The sequence below is a fragment of the Barbus barbus genome (assembly GCF_936440315.1).
Source record: "Barbus barbus genome assembly, chromosome: 40".
NCBI classification, from domain to species: Eukaryota; Metazoa; Chordata; class Actinopteri; order Cypriniformes; family Cyprinidae; genus Barbus; species Barbus barbus.
In genome coordinates, this window is record NC_136718.1 from 13,530,605 (window position 1) to 13,542,602 (window position 11,998).

Consider the following 11,998-nt stretch of genomic DNA (forward strand, 5'->3'; position numbering starts at 1 on the left):
ACAGGGGGTTTGACAGCCAACAGTAAACTATCAACCCCAGCCCTGGAGAAGATAACGCATAGTTAAAACCATTTTGTCATTTAAATTGTATTGCAGTTAGAAATGCCTTTCTTCAGATGTGCTTGAATGCGTAACATGATGAAACCAACTTCACTAAATTTTGTTAGATTTATGTTTAAAAATAATTTAAATTATAATCCTTTTATAATCTAATTATTTAGATAATTAGACAGTTTACAGTTTTACTTAATTTACATTTTTAATTTCCTTTGCCTACTTCCTCGAAAAGTTGATCTACCTCACCTTGTTAGATTTATGCTTACAAAAAATGTATTACATTTAAAATTAAATTTAACTAAAGACATCACCTTACATAATTTTGCTCAATTTAAATGCTAACTTTAGTTTGTCTAATTTAAGATACAAGTAAATTGATCTTGATTGTACATTTTTTGAGAATACATTTTGAATTAAAAAGAATGATTTGTATTTTTTTCTCTTACTAAATGTTGTTAGATTTATGTTTACAAATGTTTGTATTACATTTCAAATTAAATGTAACTAAAGACATCATGTTTCTCTGGTTTTAAACATAAAACACACAACATTTTGTTGGATTTGAACAAAATGCTTAAAAAACAATTAAAATTGCATTAAATTTAAATGCCACCTTGCTCAATTTAAATGCTTAATTTAATTGCCAAATTTAAAAAAAAAGTACATTTAAACTGAAAAAATAGAGATATAAAATAAAGACTAAGAAAATTATTTTTAATGCTTTTTTACTCTTAAAAGACCCATATCGTTCAGCAAGGACAAAGTACTTCAGTAATATTAAGGGTCTGTGCTCAGTGCTGCATTGTGAAGGTAATTACTGGTGATGGAAGTGCTCGCCCAGAGAAGATACCTCAGCTTTAGGCTAAAGCAAGAACATACAGCATTGCAGCTGCGAGAGAGCGTGAGAGTGTGCATGCATAGGGCTGATGGTATGTTGGGTGTAAATTATAGCGGTACCGGTTGCGGCACGTGTGCTCTGGGATGTGTGCTGCAGTAGAGGCATCCCCCTCAGCTCAGATCGTAGCTCATTTATCAAATTGCCTGCAGGACTTGAATGCTGCATTGCTGCTGAGAAAGAGAGAGGCAGTCAGCTTTTCTCCATGGTTGGGGGTGGAGGAGCACAAGAAGGCCCAGGGCAGCATGCTTTGAGCAGTCTCCTTGCTTTAAAATGTGCAGTGGACACAGAATTGGTGGCAATCGTGTGAAGGTCACTACCGAGTACAAAATGCTTTGATGCATTTGCATCAGTTCATACAATGCATTATTTGTAGATTTGCCGCTCTCCTACATGTGTTATTGCATCTCTTGTTTTTTCTTTTCTTACTTATTTTTTGCTTGCTTTCTTTTTTTGTTTCTTTTTTCATCCTTATTCCTTGTTTTCATGCTATTTTCGTCTTTCCCATGATAAAGAATTTTGAAAAATGTGCTTACTTCCTGTGCCTAATTTCTTGTTTCTTTTCATCTCTGATCCTCATATCAGCAGATAGAAGGCTGATTTTAAGAGTGTCTTTAGTGCCCGCTGCCAGTAAGGATTAGTTTAAGAGCAGCTCTGTGGATACAGACCCAGGTGCAAGTGTGCTGATCGATTCAGCTTTGGTGTTTTCTCTCAACAGCAGCTGGAGCAGGTGCCAACTGTGCGGTACATATATACACAGTCCTGTTACAAAAACAAAAAAAAAACATCTCTGCAATGTATGACGATGAACAATGAACAGGCTTTCGCCCTCTGTTTAAATCTAAAAATAGCAATATTTTAATCTTCATAATATGTGTTGGGGGAAATGGGCTTTTTTTAGGTATTTGCAATTCAAAAGCATTTTTGTTTTTCCCTAAAGGCATGAAATGGTTACTCAATTTTTAAAATGCATATTCATAACACAAATCTGTGACCTTCACTGTTGAAATAATTCTACTGGTAAAAAGGTTCAAATCACAAAGTGCACAATTAAATGGACTATGAATCATAATTTTGACTACAGCATGAGTAGTAAAGTACATTTTTGCATTTTCAGATTTAAAACTAAGTAGAATCATTGTGGCACACACATACACATGAAAAAATGACAATGAAAAGATGAAAATGTTTCGGGCATTTCATGCACTAGAAGCCAAACAGACAAAATTCTTCATGAGTATAGATGAGTAAGGTCTTTTTACTTAAGGGAATTAAATCATTGAAAAAGTGAATAACGAAAAAGAAATAAAAATAGTAAGAGAAATTCTAGGTCTATTTTTAGTCAAATAATATTCAAATTGAACTGTTTGCAAATAGTATTTAATTAAAATCAATTTAATTATGGTTATTATAGAATATATTATATTCAATCTTTCTTTGCAGTGCGTTGCAGCCATCAAAATCAAAATGTGTTTATATTTACAGAATATAATAGAAAAGTTAGTCAGTGAAAACAATAGAAAACCTTTCTTTGAAATTTTGTGTGTTAAAGATTAAAGAGAATTAACAAATTACAGAGTAGGTTTTATTGCGTTTTACAAAATGTCCCAACTTTTCTGGAAATGGGGTTCACATATATAAATTATAGCATATTTTAAATTCAAAACTGTCAGACCTTTAACATTTCTATTGTAAAACTGTTGTTAAATATTAAATGTATGCTTAGCTACATCTTAGCTCACACTCTTGCCGTTAAAACTGTAGCATCATGCTGGAATTCACACTAGCTTGGCTCCTATAAACAGTAACGCCTGCCTTCTTTCATTTGACTGACCATCTCAGTCATTTTGACATTGACGAGTGCTGTTAGACCGCTGAGGCAGACCAGCCTGAAAATGTACCTTTTTGTCATCTTTATAACAAGTAGAGTGCTGAGTAATGTAGTGCAGCATAGCAAAATCAGAAATATCAAAACATTAGGGGGTCAATTTGGCCATTTCGAAGAACCTTTAGGGGGACTTCTTCATCTATGGCCTGAATGTCTTTGGTGGTTATGGCTCTAGTGCAATATCCAAACAGGACAAATGATGAGAAGATATAATAATCAAAGTAAAGTTAAAAGGTGCTCATTGTTCATAATGATATGAAGCATTAATCATATTTATAATACATAAATTGGCATTAGCAGCTCCCTGTACTCCTTTAATGAGCTACCTGACTGTGCTCAGGATAATCACTGTATCAGTTTGCCATTACTGCATTAAAATGCCTTTTTGTTCTACTCTCAGCCAATAAACAGAATCAGAATCAGAATGAGCTTTATTGGCCAGGTCTGTTTACACATACAAGGAATTTGTTGTAGTGACAGAAGCTCCACAGTGCAACAGAAAGACAGCAACAGGACAGGACACAAATATCCAAATAGGCAATGTACAAAGCAGCAAAAACACAATATATAATATAGACAACTATGTATGTACAGGTCAAGTATGTGCAAATTAGAAATGAGAAATAAAAATAAAATAAGTAAGTGTGGTGAATGGATAATGTATTATAGTTGTGTGTTCCACGTTTATTTTTGAGTGTTCATGAGATGGATTGCCTGAGAGAAGAAACCAGAGTGATTTTACCAGCACTTTTGCTCACTCTGGATAAGTACAGCTCTTGGAGAGTGGGGAGGGTTGTACCAATGATTCGCTCAGTAGTCCGGACTACTCTCCGTAGTCTTCTGAGGTCAGATTTGGTAGCTGAGCTGAACCAGACAGTTATTGAAGTGCAGAGGGTGGATACAATGATGGCGGAGTAGAACTGTTTCAGTAAGTCCTTTGGCAGGTTCAACTTCCTCAGCTGGCGAAGAAAGTACAACCTCTGCTGGGCCTTCCTGACAATGGAGTCTATGTGAATCTCCCACTTCAGGTCCTGAGAGATGGTGGTGCCCAGGAATCTGAATGACTCCACTGCAGTCACAGTGCTGTTCATGATGGTGAGTGGGGGGAGAGCAGGGGGGTTTCTCCTGAAGTCCACGATCATCTCCACAGTTTTGAGCATGTTAAGCTCCAGGTTGTTAAGACTGCACCAGACAGCCAGCTCCTTAACCTCCTGTCTGTAAGCAGACTCGTCACCGTCCTGGATGAGGGCGATCAGTGTGGTGTCATCTGCAAACTTCAGGAGCTTGACAGAGGGGACTTTAGAGGTGCAGTCATTGGTGTAGAGGGAGAAGAGCAGTGGGGAGAGTACGCAGCCCTGAGGAGCTCCAGTGCTGATGGTACGAGTACTGGATGTGAATTTACCAAGCTTTACTAACTGCTGTCTGTCTGTCAGGAAGCTGGTGATCCACTGACAGACGGAGGTGGGGACGGAGAGCTGGGTTAGTTTATTCTGAAGGGTTTCCATCGTGATGGTGTTAAAAGCGGAGCTGAAGTCCACAAACAGGATCCTCACATAAGTCCTGCCTGTCCAGATGCTGCAGGGTGAAGTGCAGTCCCATGTTGACTGCATCAGCCACAGACCTGTTTGCTCTGTAGGCAAACTGCAGGGGGTCCAGTAAGGGTCCGGTGATGTCCTTCAGATAAGCCAAAACCAGTCTTTCAAATGATTTCATGGCTACAGACATTAGGGCCACAGGTCTGTAGTCATTAAGTCTAGTAATTTTGGGTTTCTTTGGGACGGGGATGATGGTGGAGCGTTTGAAGCATGAGGGGACTTCACACAACTCCAGTGATCTGTTGAAGATCTGTGTGCAGATGGGGGCCAGCTGGACAGCACAGATTTTTAGGCAGGCTGGTGACACCGTCTGGGCCTGGTGCTTTCCTGCTTTTGTTCTTTCTGAAGACCTGGCACACATCTTCTACGCTGATTTGAATTGTAGGTGTGGGGGAGAGGAGGGTTGCTGGAGGTGTTAATGGTTGTGTGGAGCGGTGTTCAGGGCGGGTGTGGGGTGATTTTTCAAAACGATAATAAAACTCGTTCAAGTCGTCTGCCAGGTGTTGATTCTCCACAGTGCTGGGGGATGGTGTCTTGTAACTGGTGATATCCTTCATTCCTTTCCACACTGAAGCAGGATCACTGGAAGAGAATTTTTTCCTTAGCTTGTCAGAATAATTCCTCTTTGCCACTCTGATCTCCTTTTCCAGTGTGTATTTGGCCTGTTTATACAAGACTTACCAGCTGGCAGTCTGGGTAATTTAAAGCCAAAATTGTAGCACTGGTACCAAAACTGCAGCTTTATATGTACAGTATGTATGTATGTACATGTCCGACAAACATTCAGTCTGGTTTTGTATACAGGTTAGATTGTTGATAGAATTCCTCATATTTATACAAACTGAAATGCGTTAATATGGATGAGATGTGTAGGGATAATTGGAACAGCACTTATTATTATACTTATATTATTAAAAAAACATCTAATTAATGTTTGTTAATGAAAGATCTGTATGAAATTCATCAGCCCTAACCCGATATTTACTATGTAAAAATAGGACAAGATAGAATGAATAAATTAGCTAATTAATCATTTTATTTGAAAGCAGAATGTAATATTTAATTAAAATGTGTTTTCAAAATATACACCTAAATGAATGTTAACACAGTCAGTACTAGAATACTTTGGGAAATACTGAAAATGCCCCTTGGAAATATGACTAGCACATTTATTTTAGAAATTCAAATGTAGCCTACTGACTGTGGCACATTTATGCAAATACATTCTCTGCAGGTCATTTCGGGCAATACCGTACTGTCCCTTTAAGCATTGTACTGCAAAATGTTCTCCCTTGACATGTTCCGCAAAGCAGCAGAACTGTCCTGAGCTTCCTTGCTGGGGAAAGACAGATTTTCTAAAGGAGCGATTCTTTGCTGCGTGCCCTTGAAATCTTTTGAATCTTTAATTTTATGAACATATATTATTTTCATGACATAATGGCCTGTGGATTTACTGTGGATTATTATAATGGCATTATGTTTGCATATGACCTGCTCTGTGATTGTGACAAGGTTCATCTGTGCAAAGCTGCATCAGCTCCGACCCCTGGAGCACCGGCCCCTTTAATAGAGGTCGAAAGGGCCTCTCCAAATGCTCTTACCATCTCAAGCAGCTCTTAAAGATTAATGATGCCAATCACTCACGATGATTTTTTTAACTTGCACAGAAAGAATGTGACTTGCAAGACAATTTTTCTCCCCCATATTGGCAAATCTAAATTTATGCTAACTGTGGATGACTTTTAGTAGGCACATACATTAATATAAGTACAGAAAATTTATATTCCAACCAATGACAAAGAAAGAAACAGGCAGGGGGAATTTTCTTTATTTTTTTCAGTCTAATTTTACATAAATAAATGTTTTTTTGTTTGTTTTTTTTTATATTTTCAGTTTTATCTTTTTCAGTCTCATTTCACAGGAAGGAATATTTTCAATGAATTATGAATGTAAATGTATTAATTTTACTGTAATTTCAAAATAAGTAATATTTTTAATCGGGTAAAAATTTTGTTATTGTTTTTAGTATTATTGCACAGAAATAAATCTTTTTATTTTATTTTTACTTATATTTTTCATTGTTGTTTATTTTCTTTAGTCTAATTTCACATGTAATCTATTTTATTTTCATTTCATTCATTCTATTTAATTTCACTATTTTCATATAAGTTGTACTCATCTCCAACTGCAGGTATTGTTCTTGTGGTTCATTTTCTGGATGTCCGTTTGATGATCATCCTGAACATAATCTCGGCCTATTGACTCTGTTTGAACTGCTATTCCACTGCTGTCCTGTAGAGGGAGTGATAATGTTGTGTGACTCTTATAATGTGGTGTGTGATGCTGTTCTCCTTACCTCAGCAAATCTGCAGTAATCACAGACATGCATGCATCTCATTGAATAACTGGCATACAAGCATATATATTGCATAAATGCGTGCATCAATAACCTGCACTGTAGACATGTGTTACACTCCCTCCCCATATATATGCATACTGTATCTATACTGACTGTACAGAAAGTGCTGAAATGCAATTAACCGAGAAAAGCTGCTGCTGAGCCTGAATTAAGCTAATGACTCTATGCAAGCAGCGAATCTGTGAAATACAGCGATATGTTTGTCTTCCTTTAGCTCCCTTGTGTTTAATACAGCTCATGTGTCAGGCTAATTCGGGCATGTAATATCAACTTTAAAAATCAATGTACTGCTAGATATCATGAGAGGTTTTAAATGACCCATGACTGCTTTTATCATCGCGACCATCCAAAAACACAAAAAACAAGTGGAATGCGGAATATATTGCCATCAAAATTAAAAGCCCTCTTGACCCTGTACCTCGAAAGTTATTCGCTCCAAACATTCGTTCAAATCAGGGATGTAAATGACTCAAGCCTTGACAGCTCATGGGGTCAAATGTAATTTTGTGGCATAAAGCAGCTGTATACTTAAGTTTAGCCGATGCGGGGGAGGCCGTTAATCAAATGTGCCGACAACTGTGCCATTCTTCACCGCACACATGACTCTGACACCACAACAATCCACTCCAGCCGTCCACCTCCTCAAATTAACATGCTGCCGTTATGTTTCGTCTCAGCTAGCATCTCACTGGACGTTGAGATAGGGCACGTGTTTCAGACATCTTTGTCGCAGACCCTCAGGCGATCACTGACTGGCCTTAGACTGCTTTATGAAGTTAATGAACATAGCTACAGAAAGATATTTTATAGGCTTTATGGTTCCATGAAGAACATTTAACATCCATAGAATTTTGGTTCTTTCCAAAATTCCATGATTCTTTTAAGAACTACTCACTGAAAAATTCTTTGGAAAACCAAAAATTGTTCTTCTATGGCATCACTTCCATCTGGAACCTTTTTTAGGAGTTTTAGCAGTCGTAGGCCTAGGGAGAGATCTGGCCTGCTTCAAAAAATGAGGTCAGCTGAGAGCTACAGGCTCGTTGAATTCCTAGCTGCTCTCTGTCAATTAGTTAATCCATTCAGCTGGTAGTGAGAGGTAGGGATGGGATGAATGAGAGAGGGAGAGGTGAAGGGGTACTCTTATGGGGCTGCAGCTAAACTCTTCTGGAGGACAGCTGGCTCTGTCAGACCAGAGTGGGAGCTGCAATTGTAGATAGGTGGGTTTTGGTTAGGGTTAGATCTTCCAGTCTGAGATCTGAAGATTAACCTCAGCGATAGATGCGTTGTGTCTGTTTATGTTTCTATTAGTATTTCTGTAAGTGTTCCGAGCCAAATTTGCATTTATTTCTAGTAACAGTCATACGACTGCCAAGAACTCCAAAGAACACAAATGTGACCCTGGACCACAAAACCAGTCTTAAGTGTCAGTTTTTATGAATAAATAAGCTGAATAAATAAGCTTTCCATTGATGTATGATTTGTTAGGATCGGACAATATTTGGCCGAGATACTACTATTTGAATATCTGGAATCTGAGACTGCAAAAAAATCAAAATATTGAGAAAATCACCTTTAAAGTTGTCCAAATGAAGTTCATAGCAATGCATATTACTAATCAAAAATGAAGTTTTGATATACTTATGGTAAGAAATTTACAAAATATCTTCCTGGAACATGATCTTTACTTAATATCCTAATGATTTTTGGCATAAAAGAAAACTCTGGTTTTGTGGTCCAGGGTCACAAATTATATGGTTCTTCAACTATAAGCACTTCTGGCTCTATGCACACAGTTAGGAAATTCAATTAAAAACATGCTTTTCACACTCTGACTAGTTTATGAAATTTGAACAACATTCTGAAATAAGACTAATAGAGGTGGAATAAACATTAAGGATAAAATGGCTGACTCATTTTTTTGTTTTTTAATAATGCATTTATTTATTAATGGATGTATTAAATTGATCAAACATGACAGGTTTTTTTTTTCATTTAAAAATTCTATTTCAAATAAATGCTCTACTTTTGAACTTTAAAAATGTTTCCACAAAAATAAATAAATATTAAGCAGCACAACTCTTTTCAACATTGATAATAATAAGAAATGTTAATGGTAATGCAGCAAATCAGTATATTAGAATGATTTCTGAAGGATCATGTGATAATGAAGACTGGCTGTTGAAAATTCAGCTTTGTCAACCCAGGAATAAATCAAATATATTAAAATAGGAAATAGTTCTTTTCAATTCTAATAATATTTCACAATATTACTGATTTTACAGTATTTTTGATCAAATATATGTAGCCTTGGTGAGCATAAGAGACTTCTTTCAAAAACATTAAATATGAGCAGTAATGTCTTTATGCTACAGTTAGTATATTTAAATTTACATTTAGTCATTTAGCAGACACATTTATCCAAAGCGACTTACAAATGAGAACAACGGAAGCAATCAAAATCAATGTGTATAGTATATACACAACAGTTACTTTTTTGTATTATTTGACAACATCACAGCTCGATTGGAAATGATGCACAATAAAAATTAAGTGCTTTACCATTACGTTTTTTTGTTTGTTTGTTTTTGTCACACATTATCATCTCACATTATGTATCGTCATGTTTCATCTCAAGCATACACTTACAGACACTGCTTTTCATTGTGGAAGAAATTATGATTTAACAGCTGTCATTTTCATACATACTGTAAATACAGAGTTAAATATTAAAATGATCAATGTTTATTTCACTCTTTGTTTAAAATCATCCTGAAGTATCAGTGCAGCCAGTGGACACTTGGCTGTGAACTGTTATCGCATGCGGGTGTTGAAGCTGCTCCCGTGGGTATTCACAGCCAGCTCTAATCCTAGAGCCATGCGGAGGCGGAAGGGGACACTCTGACAGCTGACTCAGAGCGTCAGGTGAGGCGATGGGTAATGTGATCAGCCATGTAAAAGGGCCCTTCACTCATGTTTTATTTATCAATGGAGATGCCATTACCCAAATGCACTGCTCATGAAGGAGATGCTGGTGAAGGCATTTCTATCTGTGTCAAAATCAGCACAGGATGCTCAGCGGAGAGACGCAGAGCACCAGCAGGACTGAAATGCTGAGAGGTGCATGTGTACAAATTAGTTGTGGCCCAATATAATGGATGATGTTGATAGCAGTATGGCTTAGCCTGGATATAATAGTAGTGTATTAAACAATATATACATTTATTTAAAATATTTTTAGTGCTTTTTTTTATCAAATATTATCTAGTAATAAGATGTTCAAGTGAACAAATGACTTGAATGACATATAAATTGCTATAATGTTACATTAAATATAATAATTATTTACATATATAAATATAATCTAATACTATAAGTACAAGTTTTTGTAAAACCAATATTATTTAAACAATGATTTTACACAATATGTACTAATATGTCAAGAAATATTTATAAATACAAATATCAAAATGGCCAATTAACACCTGTATTTGCTATAATGACCCATAAGAATTAAATCAAAATAAAAGGAGAAAATATGGCTTACATATTATTTTCAGTACTACATTTAATATAAAAAATATGAAAGTAATTAATATGCCATTCTTTTTTCATTTAAACACTTATTCTACACAATATTTTCGCAAAAAAATTAATAAAATACAAATGTACAAAATGGCCAAATATCAGCTTAAATTAAATTATTAAATGGCAATAACATTGTTTGTTAACTGTTTCTCACTTGCATCACTATTCTAATACTTCTCTGAACAATCATGAAACTTTGTATTGCAGCACTTCTCATGTTACTTCTTTCTTAGGATGAACTGCTGATGTTATATTCTCAGTGGTAAATCACTTGGGATAAAAGCATCTGCTAACAGAAATGTAAATATAAAATATGAATGTATGTCAGTATATCACTTGTCGAACAAAAGCATCAGGAGGTGTAATTATACAGAACACCATAAATCATTTGAACGCCTCAGTGAGGATGTGAAAGTTTTAGGATGTTTCATTAATACTCCCCCCCCCCCCCCAAAAAAAAGTATAATTTAGAGATTTTAGGGTCTAATCGATTTCGAGAGCAAACTGGAAAGTGCGTTCACAGCCACGCAGATGTGCGAGATCAGGACACAGTTTGTGCTCGATCGCTTTCTGTTCCACTGGGCAAACTCGCAGGTCACCAATCAATACAGTTATGATGACATCTGCCATTTCTACAAAGCCCCCTCACCGGTTCCCAGTATGCAGCAGCCATTTATGTTATCCAGAGGTCATGGTCTTGTGAACTCAGCCCTTACCAGTGCACTCAGGCTCATATATTTCCTGCATTTCAGTAAAGGTAACTGCTCAGTGGGCTTTCTGCAGTGGCGCTTGTAGTAAAAGCATTAGGACTCAAACGTCATGCTTTATAGAAAGAGAGCGGGAAAAAATCCACTGCAGGGTTGCAGCTCCAGCTTTGCTGATGCAAAGAGTTGCAATTGATTTACTGTACATGGTGTGTGCCAACCCTCTCGAAACCCCCTCTGTTAGAAGTTACTGTAATGTCAGATCTCTTGACGTGTAAGTCAGGATTTAGAAAGTATGGCGAATGGAACATGAAGCCTCAATCATCCTGATTGTCATAACGCTTCGTGGTCTGTCCAATATAATGTTGCACACCGCTGGTAATGTATCTCTCTAACTCCCAGACAGTTGACCTCCTGGTTGCAATGGAAGCAACGATACCTCAAACACCCCCTGATCTGGTTTCTCAAGATCCTGGTTTTGTATTTCAGTTTTTTCGTCACCATCAGTTCGAACATTTTCTTTCATTCAACATCGTTTTTTAACTCACCTGACAAAATCGCCCACATAGCCTCATTAGGTGCATTTGGGCCACTGTCAGTGACCAAGATGGATGGTGTTCGCACTACAAGCATAGTACACTGTAGTTTCAAAAAGGGTCACCTGTTTATTCCAAAAGAATTGAGGTAATTTCAACCCCCCTCAACCGCTACATACCCCCCCCCCCCCCCTCTCTCTCTCTTTTTTTAAGGAATGTCTTGACCAGCTGCTGGGGGGGAAGATGGTGGGGGGGTCGTCATAGTGGGAGTGTAGGGGGGTGGTGATGAGGCGCACACTGACCCTGGAGGTTGCGTTCC